This window comes from Pygocentrus nattereri, chromosome 30, assembly GCF_015220715.1.
Source record: "Pygocentrus nattereri isolate fPygNat1 chromosome 30, fPygNat1.pri, whole genome shotgun sequence".
Taxonomy (NCBI): Eukaryota; Metazoa; Chordata; class Actinopteri; order Characiformes; family Serrasalmidae; genus Pygocentrus; species Pygocentrus nattereri.
The window spans coordinates 4,419,667-4,443,204 of NC_051240.1; the positions used below are offsets into that span (position 1 = coordinate 4,419,667).

Genomic DNA, 23,538 nt, shown 5'->3' on the forward strand with positions numbered 1-23,538 from the left:
AATGAATATATTCAGACATTTTGCCCATTTCTTTGTGTGTGTATGGCGTATATATTTGGTGTTGAAAGTAATGTTTCTGAATATTTCACCTTTTCGGATCATTTATTTGAGTCAGCTTCGGTGTAAGATCAGTGAACCTCGTCAAAGCGCGCATAAAGAAAAACTCCAAACGGCACGTCGCAGTACGCACCCATGCATTATAGCACAAATTAGCCATGATTCAACATCAGAGCAGTCTCATAACCACTGAAGAGAAAATATTCAGCCCCCACGTCCACCCCCCACCCCCCGCTGCCTGCTTTAATTAGCTGTGTATTAAATTAAGCGCTATAGGTGCATGTTAATTGAACTATCCTGAGAGTGTATAATTACGTGTTTGTGAAAGGAGAGATCAGCACAGCATCACCCTCAAAGCTCAGTGCGTGCGCGTGTGTGCGTTTGTGTATGTGTGTGTGTCAGTGAGTGTATAAAGCCATTGTTTGAGTGGTTGCAGTGGCCGGCGCTAATGAGAGCGGACACAAACAGCCGTAACGGCGCTGCAATCGAGCTCAATTAGAGCCGTGAGTGAGTTGGGGATGTAATTGGTTGGTTAGCGTGGATGAGGTGATCTGTGTTTGGGTCACTGCAGCGTGAACCCGTCATCGCATCACACCTCTGTCTATATTTACTGCTCTCTCTGTGATTTAAATAGACTGCTCTCTTTAATCCACAGCAGTCAGCAGGACAAAAAGAAGCTGATATAGACAGTTTAAAGGGCCAATATACATCGTATTTTGCTTAAGTCCGCTTTTGATTTTTGTGATCTAAAACAGTCGAAATGTGTTAAAACAATCACTTTCCAGCTTCTCTTTATCCCTTAGAATTAAACAGGCTGTGTGCCTTTAAAGCTAAATGTAAATGCGCTCTGTTCTGATTGGCTGCCCTGTATTGTCTATTGCCTCAGTCAAAGCTGAAACACTCCTTATAACTTCAACGTGAGTGGGCGAAGCTAAACTGATGTAGACCAAATAAGCAGGTATATTTTCTGTCTAGGTTTTCACGATGAATTTCAGACGATCTTTTACATCTTAGTCTAGACCTTAGTCTAAAATTCAGTAAGGTCCAGTTAGAGAAAATTTCCTCAAGCAAAGATCCGGAACATCATAGTGTTTGAGTACTAAGTAGGATGTGTGCATGCAGGTCATTCCAGGACGCCGGTTCGTTCACATTAACGATAGATTTGAATCACTTACCTAAAAAAAAAATTGGATTTGAGCGACGAGGCTTGTAATGTGATAGCTGTTTTTTTTCTCCGACTGTTTCTCGCCTCAACCCTCCCCTGTGTCTCAGTGCTCATCGTAGTACAGACATGATTGGCCGAGTAGCATCACGTGTGATATTTACAACACATGCAATCCATCTGTGAGTTTCCCGGGCTGCTAACTTGATACTGTGCAGGCTAGAAAAGTTACGCTGATCAAAATAAGACCACCCTGTCCAAATGAAATAATTCTCCATAGTTTATCGGTTATAGGTCCAGGTCCACATAAGACAGCGTCTGGGTCCAGACTCGGACCACGGTCCGCCTATTAGTGACCTCTGGTCTAGACTGTGGAGTGAATAGTATGTTTCAAAACTTTAACAATATTTTTCAATTTCAGTGGGTTATGGTGCAGTTATGTTCCCTGACTAAAGGTACTGAGGTACTTGAGGGAACCACCCCAGTGATAAGAGGGGTGCTGCTCCAGTGACAGTTCACTACCTTTTCTAAGAGAGTAGAAAATCAACAACACATATAATTTGACCAGGGACACCCAAAGTTTTGCACACATCTGTAGTAATAAAAGTGCATAATACAAATAAACTTTAAAGTAATATTAATATAAATAATTCAGTGTATATTTGCTGTTACAAAGTAATTCTTCTCATCTTGTTCTTTATATTTCAATCATAGTAATGATACAATAAAACAGTGAAATTAAACAGACCTTCTCGGTTGAATAAAACATCCAGTTTTAATGTAAACATCCCAGTGACAAAATTCCATAGCTCAAAACTGAAATTTAAGTTTTTGACTGTTGTAAATTTTCAAACTTGTATCTTATCATAAATGTCAGGTAATGTATGTGTGGTTACCCTGTTGCTCATTGTTGATATACTCAATGTGGTGATAATAGTGAATGTTGAGTTGTGACTGAATCACAGATGGAATACAGTGTCCATTCCAGCTGTTACTGCAGAGATGCTGAAACATGTGGCTCTAATTACAGGCAGATTCCTCATCGCGTGTTCTCCATTAGGATGAAGTGAGCGGAGCTGCAGCTGAACCGAGTGTTAGCGGAGAGTCGACCTGTGATTGATAGCGTATTATTAACTACACCGTGATTGTTCTGGAGATATCCTGTCTTCGACAGCGCCGGATTTCCCCCCTTTAATCACCCACTTCTGCCACATTTATAACGTGTCATTTACGCCGACCCGCAGTAATGGATTCTCAGAGCCACGGAATCACAGCTCAGCCGGGTGTAAAATCCCATTTCGGGAGATTTGGGGGTACCATGCTGCCCCGACTGGCAGGAGACGACAATCAGGAGGTGACTGGCCGACTGTCTGTCCAGTTACAAGAGTAACAGTGATGAAGACAACATGCTGACAGTAACAATAAAAATGACAGTACAGTGAAAAGAACAATGTCAATAATGTTAATGATGAGAGTCTAACAATGCAGACCACAAAAAACATGACAATAACGATACCAATAACGATAACAGTAACAGTGGCAACAATACAGTAATAGTGACAGTAACAGTGACAATAACAGCAACAGTAATGGTGAAGGTATCAATAACAATAACAATAACAGTAACATTATAATGACAATAATGAGAACAATGACAATTCCAGTGACGCATGTATGGATACCAGCAATAGTAACAGTTACAAAGACAATAATAATAACAGTGACAATAACGATAACTCTTAACAGTTACAATAACAGTGATGATAATAACAGTGACAGTGACCATGACAATAACAATAGTGGCAATGACAATAATGAGGACAATAAGAATAACTGTAACAAAGACAACAACCATAACAGTAACAATGACAGTAAAGAGAACAGTAACAGTGGCAGTAAAAATGGTAACAATAACAGTGATAATGATAATATACAGTGACAGTAAAACTGGAAATGATAACAGTAACAATGACAATGAGATTAATGACAGTGACAATGACGATAACATTAACAGTGACAATGACAATATTGAGATTAATAACAGTGACAGTAAAAATGACGATAACAATAACAGTGATATTAACGATGACATCAATGATCGTGTCCTACAGTTCCTCATTAGACTGAATGAGATTTATCTTCTGTAAAGTTACATTCCTAAAAATCGATAGCTCTTCAAGGGTTCTTAGCAAAAGACTCTGTAGAACCATGAACACTCAAAAAAACACATGCATGCTTAGATGGTTCTTTGCCTGGTGAAACGGTTCTTCAGATGGATGGAGAATGTGTTGGCTTTATATTGCACCAAAAAGTCTCTGTCAAGTTTGAAATCGTCACAACAGTGGAACCCTTTTTGGTACTATAGAACCAACAAATCCTCCATCAATCTGAAGACCCATTTCAGCAGGCAAAGAACCCTTTAAGCATGCAAATGGTTCTTAGAGTGTTTATACTGAAACACTGTCTTTACGAAACCCCCCGAAGAACCGTCTTTTTTAAGAGCCTCGTTCTACTTGACAGCAGTAGCTACCGAAGATCACATGAAAATGCGGGCAGGAAATGGTAAGGTCAGTATCATGTCATGTATGTTTGGTAATTGGGCAGGCGTGATTTCTCGTCATGTCATCGGGCAGCTTTGAGAGGCTGCGGATGTTGTGGCTGCTTTACATAAACACGATCCAGACTTCAGACTGAGGGATGATCCCCAATACGACCCTCACCCGCCCCCCACTCAGACACCCAGCATGTGTCCCCCTGCTGAAACTGCTGCGTGCAGATATTAATGTGTTTCAAGTCAGTCATGTCTCTCTGCTGTGTTTGTTTATGTATTGAGGGGTTCTGTCTGATCTGCAGGAACTCAGAGCGAACTGATATTGTGCTGTTTCTAAGCCCAGCATTATGTTCCTAAACCATTTAGACGAAAATCATCACTGTCCAAAAAAACATGCATCTCCATTTTTGTCAATTTTACTTTTCTACATCAGCTGCTCTTTACATTTTGAGAAGTTTCATGATGAACAGACCAATAGAAATGCTCCATAATTGCATGGAATAAAACCTATTTACACGGACTGACACTGAAAGTGATGAATGTCTTCGCACTCTCCTGTAAACGTACCATTTTGGAGATACTTGGTTTGCTTTTGACAGTGACGAAATGACATGAGAGGTTAGTCCTGTTCTTTTTCCACAGGCTGTATATGGGAGTAATGCAATAAAACAGCAGGTTTGGAAAGCTATTAGACTGTGTTTGTATTGATAAGGACTCAGTCACGGCCACAGGCTGTGGAGTTTTACTGTTTGTGAATCAGTAAAGTGCTCTGACATACAGCTCCAAAACAGCCTATAACGGTTCCTCTGATCAGAGTCCAAATGCAATATCACACACTGTCAATAGAGTTAACAGTTCCCCATTTAAAAGGTTTGAACATGCTGGCTGGATAAATGCTTTCTCACATCTCGTCACACAATGCAGAGAGAAACATGAGAGAATGAAGGGAATAACATTCAGTGCTACTGTCTTCTGAAAGGATACTGAATGAAGTAACAGCCTAGAACGCCACAAACACACCCAGTGATTAGTTACATTAGAGTACATGTGCTTTACTGAAATATTGATGGATTGAAACAGGAACACTGGAAGGTGTTTTAAGTTGGGGGTCCTGAAATTAAGCAATGATGTCACATGAAATAAATTGCACGTGATCCACTCGTTTTTTTTAATAATTGTAAATGATTTACATCACACTGAATGTGTCGTGTCCTTTAATGTGATATCCCATTCTTGATTCATAGGCATTAATATGGCCCCCCTTTGCAGAATAGAAGATTTTGGAGTGTGTCTGCAGGAGTTTTTGCCCATTCATCCAGAAGAGGTCAGACACTGATGTTGGACAAGAGAGCCTGGCTCGCAATCTCTGTTCTAGTTCATCCAGAGGTGTTTGATGGGGTTGAGGTCAAGTGTGAGGGCCAGTCAAGGTCTTCCACACCAAACTCACCCAGCCATGCCTTTATGGACCTTGCTTTGTGCACTGGGACACAGTCATGCTGGAACAGACAAGGGTCTTCCCCAGACTGGTGGAAGTGTACAACTGTACAATTGTCTAAAACATTTTGGTCCTGCTGAAGCATTAAGATTTCCCTTTACTGAAACTAGGCCAACCCTGAAAAACAACCCCATAGTGTTATCCCTCCTCCACCAAACGTTACAGTTGGCACAATGCACTCAGGCAGGTAATGTTCTCCTGGCATTCGCCAAACCCACACGCATCCATCAGACTGCCAGATAGAGTTTGAGTGGTCTACCACTTCATGTCTAAGCTATTATTGCTCCTAGATGCTTCCCTTTCACAATAGCACTTACATTTGACCACTGTTGATTTTTGTATTTAAATAATATAAGTAGCAGCACTGGTGTGTCTGATCCACTCGCCCCAGCGAACACGCATTAACACACCACCACCACGTGAATGTCACTGCTAAGTGCTGAGAATGATCCACCACTCAAATAATACCTGATCTGTAGGGGTCCTGAGGGGGTAACTGTATAACTACATATACTATAAATACACTATATGGTCAGTGGAGCTGATAAAATGGGCAGTGAGCTAACCAATGTATATATATATATATATCTATATATATATACATTGATCTGTGATGCAGTAACCGATTGTGCCATATCCACAGTCACACACAGAGATTTAACCTTGGAACTCACACAGAGGGGGTGATAGAACAGTTGATAAAAAGCCCATTATTACATTTTTTAAATTATTTTTAAGTTTAGAAGCTATATGAAGCAGCTTTTGGGGCTCAAAACTGGCCTACAGCTCAACATATACTTTCCCTCTTTGAAGTTCACAGAGAACCAAAGTGGCCAGCGGTGTTGAGGGAAGTGATTTGGTTTGCTGTAATGAAAATACAATGCTAACTTAAACAGCATGGCTACTGTAGATTTTGACAATGAATAAAATATCAAGTATAAGCTGCACTCTAAAACAAACACACACAAGCCTTTACCACACTTAAAGTCTTATAAAGTTCAGATCGCACTACTATTATTATCATTAGCTGTTGCAGTTCTGAAACTTGGGAATGCTGTGGCCGACTTGGCCCCCCACAGTTCTCACATCCCTCAAATCATAATACTTTTACTTCTACTCAAGTATATTCATTACTCAATGAATCTATTATGTCCTCAGATACATGTTAGCCATTTTTTGTGCTTAATTTTTCAAAGCTAAACCCAGCATTAATTTTAGCCTCAGCAACCCAAGGACAATAACAACAACAACAACAACAATAATACATGCTTAAAGGGTTCTTTGCATGGTGAAATGGTTCTTCAGATTGATGGAGAATTTGTTGGTTCTATATAGTACCAAAAAGGGTTCCACTGTTGTGACGATTTCAAACTTGAAAGAACAGATTAACCCTTTTGTGGTGCAATATAAAGCCAACACATTCTCCATCAATCTGAAGAACCATACAATACAATAATACTTCTGAAAAAGGATGGATTGGTATGGGAACTGTGGGCTGATATTGATACATAAACATTTATAAAATGTAGAAATTGAGACTAAATCTACCTGCATCACAAATATGGAGAAATATTACATTCATTCCAAATGTAATAGAAATGATAATGCAGTAAAATGAATACAGTTTTAATGTCATCTATATATTCTGCTGCTCTGGAGTTCAATAAATACACCATTAAATATCAATTTGTAATAATCACATCTAAACATCTAATTGATCGTTTTAAAGCAAATATCTGCCAATATCATCATGCACAGTAATAATACATAATAATGCATTTTATTCATAACCTGCTTATCTCAAACTTACGGTGCTACAACACTGTTGGAATGTCCAGTCGAGAGTAAAGAAGGACTTTGTAGTCCTGTCCTCATACAGTGTACAGTGGGATGCAGGACCATTCCTGCAGGGCCTCAGGAGACAAACAGTTCAACTGCAACACAATAAACAGAATTAATACAACCAGAGGCTCAAAATCCCAACAACAAATTCACTGCATTTTGCATTTTCTCATGTTTTTCTGTCATCATGGGAACGTTCGGTCCCAACAAAAACAGGAAAACACGCACGCACCTCTCTTTGTATGCTTATTTTTGCTGCTCGCAGCATGAATAACAAATACACAGACAACCTGCTATTCATAATTAAACAGACCAGGACGCGCAGCGGCACCTGTGGACTCTGCTGTTCCGCTTATTTGGCTAAAACAAGCAGAGAATTAACACCGCACTGACACGCACACAGGTGGGAATACATCAGCCTTTCAGAATGACATAATTACAGGCCTGTTATGCAGTTATTATACAGCTATCGCCCCTAATCACACGCGCAGCGGCTGGAGCACAAATGCTAAATAAGATGTTTAACACTTGGAGAGTGAAAAAGCTCTTCTCAAAGGAGATCATTGGTTGAAAAATCATATGCGCCCAGTTTCCACCTATAACTTTAGGTTAGGAAACATCTTAACTCTCCATGACGACTTTAGTATGGACTGAATTTAGGACAGTAGCTATCACAGAATAACAGCTCCTAACTTCATGATCTCATCATCAACTCCAGATAAGAAAACAGAATCACACAAACATCCTGACTAGACTAAAACTCCTAAACACTGTCCTAACTTTAGGATAAACCCCAGCAGAGTCCAAACGTCTGCTTAAGCGTCTGTTTCTATCATCTTTACGTGTTTTTTACGTGTTTCCGTTTGCTGTGCACGTATGGTCGGTTGCTAGGTAGATGAGACAGATATTACAGCTGATTGTCGACTTTGTTTGAGTAGGTTTAGATTTCCTAACTCAAGATAATATAAGATGCCATGAGATAAAATTCCTATATTAAGATCGGATGTGCTTCTCTGATGTGAATTTGTGAAAAATCTTATCTCGACTTGTCAGATCTTGAGACCCCTGGCCTAGAGCTTTGCACACACTTTGCGTCTTGGAACCTCAACCTACAAAACGCTCAACAGCTGGGAAGCTTTCCGGCTCATTGTAACGAAAATACATCGTTAACTTAAACAGTGGACGGCTACTGTCGATTTTGACAGTAAATAAATAGAGACGTATAAATTCAACTCCAAATGAAACACACAAGTCTTTACCACTCTTAAATTATTTTAAAATTCAGCTCTTGTTATTATTATTGCTATTTTTATTATTATTAGCAGTTGCAGTTCGGAAACCTGGGCCTGCTGCGGACCCCTCTGCCTCCCCCACTTTCTGCATTCCTGCTCCAATTTTCAGATCATGATACTTTTTCTTCTTCTCAGGTTTATCCGCGAGTAAAGCTGTTACATTTTAGCCATTCATATTTAGTTCCTAAATCATTTTTGTTTAATTTTATTCTTTCAAAGCTAACTACAGCATTAACTTCAGCCTCAGCGACTCAAGGACTGTTGTATTAATTATCACTACCTAAATTATGCAGCTGTATTATGTATGAAAACACAAAAAAAGATTGCATCAGTACCAGCTAATAAACGGTGTACTTTGAATGAATTTGGGGGGTAATAAACAAGATCAGGACGTCCCTACTGTATTACAAACTGTTACCAATAAACATCGACTAGCGTGCAAACAAAATTCTTCATGCTGCTGCTGCTGTCTTTCGGTAGTGAAACGTGATACCATCGTGATAGCCATAAATATCAAACTTGGTAAAGCTAGCTTGTGCTAACGTCCCTACAGGAATCTAGTAGCTTGTTTTAGCGCTAAGCTGACGGTGATTTAGAATGTTTATTTATGTAGCATCTGTCATACATTAAAAATGCAGCTCAAAGTGCTTCACAATACAAAAGAAAAAAGACAATAAAAACGTATTATTTATTTATTAATAATTACAGTTAAAAAGCACAAAAATATGAAAAATAAAAATACAACTAACAAGAAAATAAAAGTAATCGTAATATTCATAAATACTAGTGAAACACTAAAGTAAAGAAATATGCTTTTAAAAAGGTAAAAGGTTTTCAGAACATTGACTGAAGGAACCTGATGGATGTTTATTGGTAATGTGTTCCAGATAACTGCGTAAAAAACTTTCTGTGTTGACTTCAGGCTGAAATTAGCTCCTGATTTGAATATTCCGTTCCACCTTAAATGGTGCAGCAGGTACATTCTGGCACGTAGACACTGCAGCGTAACTGCTGCAGCAGTTCTACATTAAACACAGATATTAGATGTAAGACAGACAGACAGGCACTTACTTTATTGATTCAGCACTTTCCTTTGGGAAATTAGGACTTCTCTTTGTCTCTTGAAGTCCCGACCAATAGGAGAGCTCACTTAGCTGTATCTACCTAGATACCACACAGAAGAACAACACCTGATTGGCCAGTTTTCTGCTGGACTTAATCTTTTTGTTTCCATCGTATTCTTAGCAGTGAAACACAAGTAGCACTGCAATACAGAGTTTAAATACAAGCAGTATGAAAAGTAAAGAATAGCTACAAATGAGATGTTTTAGCTCCTAGGAATCATTAGGCCGTCTTTGTTTTTAGCAATGCTAACGTGGTTTAGTCATGTTCTAGATAACAGTGTCACAGTGTCAGACACCCACTCAAGTCTATTAGAGATACCGAGCACCTCCACACACTTTCAGACGAGAAATGATTTAGAAATGGTCCGATGCTAATGAGTACAATTAGCTATAATCCTGAAAACGAACATAACTAGCTGCTTTTACTCGTTAGCAGCGTCGGGCAGTGCTACAACCAAAGAAGCAGCCGTGCCGCTAACATGCTAGCTGGGCTGTTAGCCAGAGATGGATGTGTGCGTGTTGCTGTTGTCATTTCTGACCGTGGGGAAGGCGGGACGGGGTGGTGAGTGGAGAGAGAGATGGAGAGGAGGTGAAGGAGTGCAGTTAGAAATGGCAGAAGCAGAGGTGTGTGAAATTGGCACTGCCCCCCACCATCACCACCACCACCCCCGCAGGCTGCAGTGATCAGATTGCTCTCTGTCCCCCATCCCTCTTTCTGTGCGCACACACTCTCATACATACACATTTACACCCCCACCACTGCCACCACCAGACACACACACACACATAGCCTCCCTGGCCACTTTATCAGAAAAACCTTACCATGTACACCTTGCTGGTGTGCAGTTAGTGGCTGAATGGGGGTGGAGTTTCAGCCTGCTAATAATTATAACTTGGTGATATAAAACATCCAATAATTCATTTTTCCTTACACTTATTTGACGAAAAAAGGACTAAAGTATCATTTTTATTGATATAAACAATCCCTGCTGAAATACAGCACACCAGTATGAATTTCATGCTGGTGTATGCTGGTCTGATGCTGGTTGAGCTGATCACCCAGCAGGGTCACAACATATCATTGCTCATCTCCACTTTTGCCATTTTTAGACATAATTGACAAAGCCAGGTGTTTATGTTGTGTCGGAATTTCAGGATGGATGGACCAACATAAACGATGCAAAATTGCTGGGAAAACATATTTTATAAACTTTTCCTTGTCCTCTAAAAATGACCCTTTTTGAGCAGCCATGCCGGTCTAGGCTGTTTTTTTTCTATCAGTGCTATTATATTCAATATAAAAAAAATTGCTGTGTTTTATGAAAAACTAGCTAGCAAGCTAATTTTAGCATCATGAGTGAGATCATTCAACCTTCTCAAAACAGCAAACCTTATGGTCAGTGTTATAGATTTAACCTGTTACTGTCTGTATGTTGATCTAAAGCAAAGCTCATGCAAATGTAGAGAAGTGGCTCTTTGTTAGTATTGCTAATTGACCAGTTGAGGGTGGAACTGAAAAAGTGGAAAAGTGCTGAATTTCTGATGGGCCCATATCACGTTTTTAAATAAAAGCTTTTATTCTAATAAAGTGGCCAGTGAGTGGAAACACAAGGTTGGTGTTTCTAATAAAGTGGCCAGTGAGTGGATGCACAAGGTTGGTGTTTCTAATAAAGTGGCCAGTGAGTGGAAGCACAAGGTTGGTGTTTCTAATAAAGTGGCCAGTGAGTGGAAGCACAAGGTTGGTGTTTCTAATAAAGTGGCCAGTGAGTGGATGCACAAGGTTGGTGTTTCTAATAAAGTGGCCAGTGAGTGGAAGCACAAGGTTGGTGTTTCTAATAAAGTGGCCAGTGAGTGGAAGCACAAGGTTGGTGTTTCTAATAAAGTGGCCAGTGAGTGGAAGCACAAGGTAGGTGTTTCTAATAAAGTGGCCAGTGAGTGGAAGCACAAGGTTGGTGTTTCTAATAAAGTGGCCAGTGAGTGGATGCACAAGGTTGGTGTTTCTAATAAAGTGGCCAGTGAGTGGAAGCACAAGGTTGGTGTTTCTAATAAAGTGGCCAGTGAGTGGAAGCACAAGGTTGGTGTTTCTAATAAAGTGGCCAGTGAGTGGAAGCACAAGGTAGGTGTTTCTAATAAAGTGGCCAGTGAGTGGAAGCACAAGGTTGGTGTTTCTAATAAAGTGGCCAGTGAGTGGAAGTACAAGGTAGGTGTTTCTAATAAAGTGGCCAGTGAGTGGAAGCACAAGGTAGGTGTTTCTAATAAAATGGCCAGTTAGTAGATGCACAAGGTTGGTGTTTCTAATAAAGTGGACAGTGAGTGGAAGCACAAGGTGTGTGTTTCTAATAAAGTGGCCAGTGAGTGGAAGCACAAGGTGTGTGTTTCTAATAAAGTGGCCAGTGAGTGGAAGCACAAGGTAGGTGTTTTTTAATAAAGTGGCCAGTGAGTGGAAGCACAAGGTAGGTGTTTCTAATAAAATGGCCAGTTAGTAGATGCACAAGGTTGGTGTTTCTAATAAAGTGGACAGTGAGTGGAAGCACAAGGTTGGTGTTTCTAATAAAGTGGCCAGTGAGTGGAAGCACAAGGTTGGTGTTTCTAATAAAGTGGACAGTGAGTGGAAGCACAAGGTTGGTGTTTCTAATAAAGTGGCCAGTGAGTGGAAACACAAGGTTGGTGTTTCTAATAAAGTGGCCAGTGAGTGGAAGCACAAGGTAGGTGTTTCTAATAAAGCGCCCTCAGGGCATGTACTTGTATATATACACAGATGTACACACATACACTGTACACATGAACTTATACATGTAAATACACCCAGCGGCCGACTGACACATACTCAGAGACAGTGTGTGTTTTAGTGATAGCGCTGTAATGGATAAGTGTGAGTGTGTATCTGATAAACAGAAGCTGCTGTTAGAAAGATCATGTTTACTTGCTCTCTCTCCTTCTTATTTTATCTCTCTCTCTGTCCATTTCTTTTCACCTTCATCTCTCACTCAGATTGCCCCCCTCTCTCTCTCTCTCTCTCTCTCTCTCTCTGTGTGTCTGTGCTGATGTATAGTGATGGAGGAGTGTGTGTGTGTGTCTCCTGGGAAAACGCCTCAGGGATTACAACGCGCAGTAGCATGAAACATTCATCACTCTGCACTGTGTGTGTGTGTGTGTGTGTGTGTGTGTGTGTGTATTGGAAGCGGGGAGCAGGGAAGAAAAAAAGAGCACAAAGAACACCTGAGAGAGAGAGAGAGAGAGACCCCTATAGTGAAAAGTGGCAGAGAAAGGAGAGAGAGACCAGAGCAGAAAGAGAAAGTAATCTGGTCACTGGACAGGTCAGTTATTTCGCTGCATAGGACGCAGGCGGTGCTCTGAGCCAGGAGGCGCAATAAATATTTATTTTATATGTGAACCTACAGAACAAACACTGAGACCATTAAAGAGCCCATATCATCTGGACCCATCGCTTTTCTAAAATAAGAGCCGGTGACATGTACACAATGTTACAGTCTCACTCCTCAGCACATATATGCACACTAAACTGAGGGAGTAGCTTGTTTTGAATTCACTGTTTTTGTGATGTCACAGCAACCTAATTCACACATGAATTCACATAGTTGTTTAGCCCCGCCCATTCATGCTGAAGTGAAACAAACTGTTTCAGATTTCTTTTTGAAGGAGGTGCAATACAGTGCTGCCAGTCAGAACAGAGCTTATTTACATATTTACATAATTTTGAAAAAGTTGGGACAGTGGGTGAAATGCTAGTAAAACAGAAAGTAGTGATTGGTAGATTTAGCTTGATCTCTTTCCAGTTGAAAACAGCAGAATATTATTAATGTTAGGTGTTTTTTTGTAAATATACACTCATTACAAATTTGATGACAGCAGCATGTTCCAAGAAAGTTGGGACAGGGGCTTGTTTATCGCTGGGTAACATCACCTTTCCTTTAACAGCACTTGGGATTTTCAATAATATGTAGAAAAGCTGTCAGAACGCAACGTCCAAAATGGTAAATTTACAGGAGAAGGAAAAAAGAAAAAAAACATACTCTACTTTCAATGGAAGTCAATGGAACCAGACGTCTTTCCAGGTCATTTTGGGTCATTTCTGTTGGTCAATTCGTCATGAAATTCACACACAATAGGACAGCGGTTATTTTTGAATTATGTCAAAACTGCAAATTACAAAAATTGACATACAAGGTTGAATATATATATATATATATATATATATATATATATAGACACAGTTTAAAAGTACTTGTTGTCTTTTACATTGCATGTAAATGATGAGTGAACTAAAAGAAACAGTCCAAAATTACATGGGGGGAAAAATCTGGTTCCACTGACTTAAATTAGAGCCTTCTCCTGTGAAGTTACCATATATATATATCTGCCTTCTACACTGTAGACTGGGGTTCAATTCCCACCTAGGCAAACACCCTACACTATACCAATAAGAGTCCTTGGGCAAGACTCCTAACACCACCTTGGCCTCCCTGTGTAAAAATGATCAAATTGTAAGTCGCTCTGGATAAGAGCGTCAGCCAAATGCCGTAAATGTACATGTAAATATCTATCCATTGTAGTTTTACCTTGTAGTTCTACAGTTGCAGACTGTAGTCCATCTGTTTCCCTGCATACTTTGTTAAGAAGACATATAAATGCAAAAACAACACATATCAATAACTTTTATTGTACATAATAGACTGTAGTTTTATGCACAGCAATGTTTCTGTGTTTGATTGGCATCTCTGTCTCTCTCTCCCTCTCGCCCATCCTCCCCTCCACTCTCACACTGATGAACAGCAACAAGGCTTGTTACCACTTAATTATTCATTTAGATCCGTGAAGGCAATCAATTAAGCTTAAGTGTGCCATAACTCTGATTAACCGTTACCGTCCTGCAGCAGAGCTGCGCATAATGAGCTTATATACAGAGGAGCGTTCTCACACAGGCCGAGGAGGGTATATCATTATTCAGTCCCCACTTCAGTGCTTAATATCTTTATTATTATTATTGTATGCTGGTGATGAGATAATATTGTGATAATATTGCTGGATTTTTTTGTCTAGTGGTGAAAACGGCAAACGGCTGTAGGAAGATATGACCACAACCATTGAAGCTTGTTAGACATTGAAGTAAAACACAGTTTTTCAGTTTTACATGAAATCATTCAGAAAATACTTCAGTTCAGAGCTTGAGACTGAGCGGTTTAGCCTGTTAGCTACACTCTTAAAAACGATTGTCCTTCAGAGGTTCTTTAGTGAAGGCCACGGTTCTTATAACCGTGAGTTCTATAGTGCACCAAAAAGGGTTGTTACTGCTGTTATAATGTCAAGCTTGTAACAACAGAAGAACCTTTTTTTGTTCTATTTAGAACCAAATACAACACGTTCTCCATCAGTCAGAAATGCAAAATCAACTAAAGATCACTTGAAGAACTCTCTCTCTCTCTCTGTTCTCTCTCTCCTTCTCTCTCTCTGTTCTCTCTCTCCTTCTCTCTCTCTGTTCTCTCTCTCCTTCTCTCTCTGTTCTCTGTCTCTCCTTCTCTCTCTCTGTTCTCTCTCTCCTTCTCTCTCTGTTCTCTGTCTCTCCTTCTCTCTCTCTGTTCTCTCTCTCCTCTCTCTGTTCTCTCTCCTTCTCTCTCTCTGTTCTCTCTCTCCTTCTCTCTCTGTTCTCTGTCTCTCCTTCTCTCTCTCTGTTCTCTCTCTCCTCTCTCTGTTCTCTCTCCTTCTCTCTCTGTTCTCTCTCTCCTTCTCTCTCTGTTCTCTGTCTCTCCTTCTCTCTCTCTGTTCTCTCTCTCCTTCTCTCTCTCTGTTCTCTGTCTCTCCTTCTCTCTCTGTTCTCTGTCTCTCCTTCTCTCTCTCTGTTCTCTCTCTCCTTCTCTCTCTGTTCTCTGTCTCTCCTTCTCTCTTTCTGTTCTCTCTCTCTCCTTCTCTCTCTCTGTTCTCTGTCTCTCCTTCTCTCTCTCTGTTCTCTGTCTCTCCTTCTCTCTTTCTGTTCTCTCTCTCTCTCCTTCTCTCTCTCTGTTCTCTGTCTCTCCTTCTCTCTCTCTGTTCTCTCTCTCTCCTTCTCTCTCTGTTCTCTGTCTCTCCTTCTCTCTCTCTGTTCTCTGTCTCTCCGTCTGTCTCTCTGTTCTCTGTCTCTCCTTCTCTCTCTCTGTTCTCTGTCTCTCCGTCTGTCTCTCTGTTCTCTGTCTCTCCTTCTCTCTCTGTTCTCTGTCTCTCTCGTCTCTCTCTGTTCTCTGTCTCTCCTTCTCTCTTTCTGTTCTCTCTCTCCTTCTCTTTCTCTGTTCTCTGTCTCTCCTTCTCTCTCTCTGTTCTCTCTCTTTCTGTTCTCTGTCTCTCCTTCTCTCCCTCTGTTCTCTGTCTCTCCTTCTCTCTTTCTGTTCTCTGTCTCTCTCCTTCTCTCTCTCTGTTCTCTCTCTCCTCTCCCTCTGTTCTCAGTCTCTCCTTCTCTCTCTCTGTTCTCTCTCTGTTCTCTCTCTCCTCTCTCTGTTCTCTCTCCTTCTCTCTCTCTGTTCTCTCTCTCCTTCTCTCTCTCTGTTCTCTCTCTCCTTCTCTCTCTCTGTTCTCTCTCTCCTTCTCTCTCTGTTCTCTGTCTCTCCTTCTCTCTCTCTGTTCTCTCTCTCCTTCTCTCTCTGTTCTCTGTCTCTCCTTCTCTCTCTCTGTTCTCTGTCTCTCCGTCTGTCTCTCTGTTCTCTGTCTCTCCTTCTCTCTCTCTGTTCTCTGTCTCTCCGTCTGTCTCTCTGTTCTCTGTCTCTCCTTCTCTCTCTGTTCTCTGTCTCTCTCGTCTCTCTCTGTTCTCTGTCTCTCCTTCTCTCTTTCTGTTCTCTCTCTCCTTCTCTTTCTCTGTTCTCTGTCTCTCCTTCTCTCTCTCTGTTCTCTCTCTTTCTGTTCTCTGTCTCTCCTTCTCTCCCTCTGTTCTCTGTCTCTCCTTCTCTCTTTCTGTTCTCTGTCTCTCTCCTTCTCTCTCTCTGTTCTCTCTCTCCTCTCCCTCTGTTCTCAGTCTCTCCTTCTCTCTCTCTGTTCTCTCTCTGTTCTCTCTCTCCTCTCTCTGTTCTCTCTCCTTCTCTCTCTCTGTTCTCTCTCTCCTTCTCTCTCTGTTCTCTCTCCTTCTCTCTCTCTGTTCTCTCTCTCCTTCTCTCTCTGTTCTCTCTCCTTCTCTCTCTCTGTTCTCTGTCTCTCCTTCTCTCTTTCCCTTGCTTACTTTTCCTTTCTCTCTCTGTTTTCTCTACCCCTCTCTCTCTCTCTCTCTCTCTCTCTCTGTTCTCTCTTTCCCGCTCTCTGTGTAGAGGTGAAGGTCAGTGCTGTATCTCTGTATTGTGGCCTGTTTGTCGGTGTGTTGCTGTTTATTGGTGTTTCCTCAGCTCTGATATCGATCAGTGAGTTTCAGATTCTTCCTCCTGCTCTAATCAGGATGGTAAAGACCTCATAAACCGAACTCTGCCTGTGATCTCACTCTGTTAGTTTCACAGCACAATACTTTTATATTGTTTTATAGAGTTTCCCTAAACAACTTCGTTTATAGACGCACAGTTCAGCCGCTATCCTCTTTTATCACACACTGAGCTGGTGATTCATGGTTCTATACAGAAACACTGTCTTTACTAAGGAACCCTTGAAGAACCGTCTTTTTTAAAAGTGTAGGATATGCTATTGTCCAGAACGTTTGAAGTACTGATACCTGAGCTGTACTTCTTTTGACATTTCCTTTCAAATAAAATAATATTTTGTTTTATTATTATTAAGTGAACCTAATTAATCCCACAATGGGGAAATTTCGCCACTGCAATCTGACCCATCCATGCAGTGAGACACCACGTACACACTACTGAAGACACACACAAGGGGGCAGTGAGCACACTTGCCCGGAGCGTTGGGGGTTAGGTGCCTTGCTCAAGGGCACCTCAGTCACGTCCTGTCGGCACAGGCTGGTTCGCTAACCTCCAGCCGACGACTGCCTGTACGCTACTTAAAAAATAAAAAAATAAAAAAATAATATATATATATATATATATATATATATATATATATATATATATATATTTAAAAATTGATGCAGTATTCCACTGATATTTTAAAAATTGTACAAAATTTAATTTTTTTATATGTTTTAATTTTGGAGCTGTTCTGAGTAGTTTGGTGAGAAATTATTATGAATACACTGGCTGATGACTGACACGTTGTTTTATGATTGTTTTGGACTAGATTGTATTTTTAAAACACAATCATCTGAAACGTTTTCAAATTTCCACTAAAACCCCTCTGCTTGACTTTGTTTACCTTTTAGTAAATGATTGTATTATGCAATTTTCAAACCTTAGTGGAATTCCCCTTTAAGAAGCACTGACGTTACTATTATGTTCATGCAGCCTGAAACACCCCTTGTAACTTCAGCTAAGCTGCTGCAGGCTGAATAGGTGGATGCATGTATATTTTCCATTTTGTGACATCACAAAAGCAGTAAATTCAAAATGGGCTGTTTATGCAGCGTAGACACTTTCATAAGGTTTAAAATCTACATAAAGCTCTTTTATTTTAGAAATGGCTACATTTCTTTTTTTTTTTTTTGACAGGAGTGTTGACGTTTGATACATTTGAAATGTTTTCGTACTCAGTGGTAGTCAGTCGATTCCATAAGTGTGCTATATTTCAGTACCCAGGCCTCAAAATGTGCAATCTTCCATTATCTGAGCACACAAAGCTTTGAGGGTCTGTGCGGTTGGAATAATGGCCTGAGTCGTTTTGCATATGTCAAGTGATGCCTTTGGAAATGTCAGTCTGCGCGTGGGCTGTGGTCACCGTCTGCATTTAGATCGTTCAGACGCACAGCAGACCGTAGGTGCAGATCTTATATTCATAATCGATAGGCCACTGAACCCCCGCTCATCCATCACACCGATCCATCAGACCACTTCACCTAATGAGTGAACAATTAAACTGTTGCTGGGTTCTACATAGAACCGTGGACTTAAATAGTCCTTTGCATGATGAAATGGTTCTTCAGATGAATAGAGAATGTGTTACTTTTCACAATCGTTCTCTATAGCACCAAAAAAGGTTCTGCTGGTATATATCAGCTTTACATCCCAACAATAGCAGAACCCTTTTTGGTGCTACATAGCACTGTTTTTAAATGAGGTGATGTATAGAACCATATACAGCACATTCTCCATCAATCTGAAGAAGAAGAACCATTTAGGCGTGCAAATGGTTCTTTAAGTGTTCACAGTTCTGTATAGAAACACTGTCTTTGCAAAAGCACCTTTGAATAAGACTTTTTAAAGACTGTTGTGTTTAATACATTTATTTATTTATTTATTTATTTAACATTAACTAGGTTAAATCTGCTCATATTAGCCCTTTAAATCACAGAATATAAACTATACAAACTGCTTTAAAAGCCACAGTCATACTTGTTATGATGTATAATTGTTTGTATATACATTAATTCATACATAATAAATACATAAATAAATACATACATACACACATACATAAATACATACATATGTATGTATGTATGTATGTATTTATGTATTTATTTATCTATTTGTTTATTTATTTTTGAAGCTGAGAATAGAAATATAGCTGATTTTATTTTGGTAAACTTTTTACTTTTTAGTAGCTTTTATTGTTTGTTTATATAGTTGTACTTAGTAATATCTTTATTTTTCACAATTTCCATGATATAGTGCAATTCTATGGACATTTTAGCGCTTTATTTTGTGTAAAAACTCCGCAGAAAGAGTAAAAAAAAAAAGCTCTGACTTTTTATTTATTTATTTTGGTAAATATCCGCCCTATGGGTGGAACTCGAGGCAAACCTCGCATGCTGATTGGCTACTCTGTCGTCACGTAGAAACTCGGCTTAGGTCGCGTTCCCAACCGACGAGTAGCGTCCTACTTAGCGCGCGCTGCTAAAGCAGGACAGCGTTTGAGCTGATAGGACAGTTAGAAGGGGACTTAAGCAGTGTGTGTGTTCGATATGAGACACGACCCCCCCCCCCCCCCCCCCCACGTCGCCGCCGTTCGCCATCGTCTTATCTGGAACTTTCCGTTCCACCTTAAATGGCGCTGCAGTTCCATTCTGGGCGCCTGCCATTTAAGGTGGAACGGAAAGTTCGTAACCGGACGCTGGCGAATGAGCAGGCAGCCTGAGCTTGGTCCCTCCCTCCTTCTCTCGGCTGGCTTTACAAGAGCACCAAACATTGACAAGTGGAACAAAATGGCTGCAGACGAGGCCAGCGAGGGTTCGCTCTGAACGCCTTTTTATGTTTTTTTTTGGGACACTCCGCGGTTTCGCACATGGATGTTTCGACGTAGATGCTTTTAAAATTTTTATTTTTTATTTTTTATTTTTAAACAAAATGGCATTTCTGGATTTTATCTCGAGCTGAATCTCTTTAGTCTTTTTTAAAGCTTCTTTTTTGCACTTTACTCGTCATAACTCGGCGTAAAGAGCCGAATTACTGCCCACCTGTCCTTTATTCCGCACCGCAGATGTGACTGTAACAGCTGACCAACTGAAATATATGCCAGTGTACTTGAACAAAATTCTGCGTGTTTTTTTTTTTTGCGTTGTTTTTTCCTCCTGATATAAACCGAACTTTTTTTCCTGAATGCAAGTATTAAATGTAAAATATAACGACTTTAGTTTTCCGCTGATTTCAGGGTGCAGGATTGTTTTGCCTGAAGTGGAAGCTGCTCAGTGTTTGTTTTTTTTTCCTATATATGGGACTAGTACATCACTTGGACCGGCCAGATTAGATTAGATTAGATTAGATTCTTCTCCTCTAATCTTCGCTCAACTTTACGGGTACCTTTCTAATTTTAGTATTGCTTTTATTTTGGAAAGAAAACTTGCCTTTTTCTGCTCCAGCAAGCTCTCCCTCTCTCAGCCATGCAGTCTGAAACGCTGCCAAAGCCTAAGGTGGAACTGCAAAGGTAAGCTGGACTAATGACCATGTAATCCTCTTTAAAAACCCTTTTTCTACTCTGTCTTCTGTTTTTCTAGCTCAGAATACATCATAAGGGCCAGTCCGGCTCATAACACGTGCCTTGTTATGTGAGTATTACAGGCTGTATTGGCTGCACTGGCTATTTCATGCTTTGATTCAACCTGAAACTGAAAGGCTGCTGTAATTAAACCCTAATTATATAATAGCCTGGCTATGTGACACATTTGTGGTTGGTTTTCTTTTCTTTTTTTGCAGATTTATTTATTTTGGCAGCAGGAGGTCCAGAGCAGCAACGTGGGGTTGTTATTATTATTATTATTATTATTATTATTATTATAGACTATATCAAGCTAAAACGAGGCCTTTGTCTTATAGATGGTGAAAAACGCAGACTTAAGGTTTATTTTTAATGCATGGTCGAGGTTTTTAAAGACGATAAGCCCAGGACAGACCAGAAAAGTGTTATTGATCCTTATGGTAGATCAAGCTAACATAAAGCACTTTGCTTGAACCAGTTTCATCTTTTTAGATTTATTTATTTTTGCACATTTAAGGCTTATTTTGTGAGCAAAAGTTTGTTTTCAACCTTGTCAGCCCCACAGAAATGCAGGAGGTCCTGTAATTTTAAGAATAAGGTGTTGTTTTCTGTGTAGTTGCCAAATAGGATGTAATAAAAGTCTCTGAGTTTGAATTCAGGGGTTATAAGTCCAAAACAGCTCAATATTATCTGTACAATATTATGACTACTGTTGAAGATTGCAAGCTGTTATAAGGCACATTTCTGTCATTATAGCACATTTAAGACTTAGATTTGTGCATTTCTTGCCTCTTTATTCACCGTCAGCTGTATAAGCTCGATGCTGTCGCAGCTGGTTTATTATTTCATAGATGTTGGGCTTTACGTGGGACAAGTTCATTATTGGCCAAGCAGATTAGATTAGATTATCTCTGCTCTAGTTTTCAGTCCCTAAACAAATATAACGCAAATGCACTTGGTTCTTTATTAGGTCAATTAAAATGGCCATGTAGTCCATTATGAGGGCAATTTGCCCAACTTTGTGCAGCTGGGGATGAAATGAATGTACCGTTTAGTCGCCCATTTGCTTTATATTGTCCTAAATGGAGCAAGAGAATAATGCACCCAAATGGACTAACCAAAGGACTTCTGATTTTCTGCATATTTTTGGCAGGTGACTGGAAATTTCACCCCAAAAAAACCTCAACAAAACCTTGAAATGAGCGTCTAGCTGAAGAATGTCTTTATCATTGGAGTCTGTGGCTTTTTGACTCAATTAGATGTTCTTTCTTCCTGGCTTTTCTGGCTTTTGAAGAATTTTCACCCTAAAATTTAAAGGTTAAGTGCTTATTCGGAAGCGCTGCATGGCTCTTTCAGCTCAATTCAGCTCCGTTCATAAAGAACCTCAGGGTCTTTGAGCAGTGCTTGAAAGAAATGCTATGCACAGTCGCACAGATCTGCCTCGCTGGTTCATTTCCTAAGTGGAAGTGTCCTCGTGTTTGCTTATTGAGCAGCTATTTCCTTTTGAAGTCGTGTGCAGACTCGAACCTGCTGTATCTCCAGGGGCTTCTTCGCGGAGGCCCGTGTCTTCGGGATTGAAACGTCACTGAGTTTTGTTATTCGTCTTCTGAAACGCCTCGATTTGGCTGCTCTTTCTGATTGAGCTGTCATCTCTCTTCACGTTCGGGGTGCGTCGTGTCCTCGGGCGCTCGGTTTACGCTGTTTGGTATCTCCATCACGGTCTAAATCACGGAGCGTAATTTTCTCGCCTTCGATCTATTTTCTCGCTCCTGTGCGTCACACTCCATTGAGGCTGATGAAATGAGATTAAATGGATGGGGACGTGGTGCAGAATGCCTAATGCCTCCGTACGCATGCACGCTGCACACGGGCCATAATGCCAGCCTCCGAATATTATATTATACACCGACGGTTAAAAGTTTGGGGCCACCCAGCCTAGTAAAGCCCTCTGTTTGAATACACATGCATATGCATGTCAGATTGCAATGAAATTGTAGTAACACATACACTAAGCTTTGTATTGCCACACGTTAAGGGTTATTAATAAGTAACTACATATACAATTCAAATGGAAGTTTATAATTGTAGTGAGAACAAAAGGATATGACAGCGTGAATATGACGAGTTTCTGAGGCAGTAAAACAACAAACGAGCCATGCATACATCAAAACCTGCCTTAGCAGCTACAGCAGGTGCAGAAGTTTGAGCAGCTTTGTTTATTTAATTTCCAGTCCTTTTTGAGCATCAGCAGAAAAAAAAGCAGAAAACATATTTAACAGAAAATGACGTGAAATGTAAGTTCAGTTTGTTTATGTCTGTATCCACTCTTTACCTTTAGTACAGCTTCCATTCTTTTCAGGAGGCTCACTTTCAGCTTCTCAAAGACACACCTCCACAGTTCAGTCTTAGCTGGTTGATCATTTTCTGAAGTAATCCAAGCACATTGAGTGATGTTGAGGTCTGAATGTAAGACGGGGCTGTTATTTGACGTTTTTGGTGGTCCGCTAGGTCAGCTGTTCAAATCATGGGAAATGGCAACACCTCACTTTTTGTTGTAAAGTCTTTACATAATGTTGAGTTTCCAGATGAAATTGCTGGACATCTAATTGAAACTAGGCAGGTTGGAAACAGCCAGCCATAAGAAAAGTTGGCAATCCTGTTAATGTTCTGTTAAAGCTCAGTTACAGGACAACAACTTCATATAAATTGGAATGAAAAACAGCTGGGTTTAAATAAACTAGTTAATATAGCATGTATACCCTGTTAAACCGAGTCTGTTCTACAGTTTCTCATTAGGATGAATGAATAACCGACTCTAAATGTAGGTATTGTGATATAAACTCAGTCTGTTCTACAGTTTCTCATTAGGATGAATGAATAACCGACTCTAAATGTAGGTATTGTGATATAAACTGAGTCCGTTCTACAGTTTCTCATTAGGATGAATGAATAACCGACTCTAAATGTAGGTATTGTGATATAAACCGAGTCTGTTCTACAGTTTCTCATTAGGCTGAATGAATAAC

At 40.2% G+C, this 23,538-nt stretch overlaps 1 protein-coding gene across 5 annotated transcripts in view; it reads left to right on the top strand.

Moving 5' to 3' along the window:
* tnrc6c2 (trinucleotide repeat containing adaptor 6C2) overlaps positions 1-23,538 on the top strand; it is a 157,814-nt gene that overhangs the window by 66,955 nt on the left and 67,321 nt on the right. For 4 of the 5 annotated variants that reach the window (XM_017693090.2, XM_017693093.2, XM_017693092.2 and 1 more), the window contains exon 1: positions 19,747-20,461. The exons of the other annotated variant lie outside the window; for it this stretch is intronic. The gene's annotated coding sequence lies outside the window, so the exon portion shown is untranslated. Of the gene's footprint in view, positions 1-19,746; positions 20,462-23,538 lie in introns of those variants that run through there. 5 annotated transcript variants of the gene reach the window in all.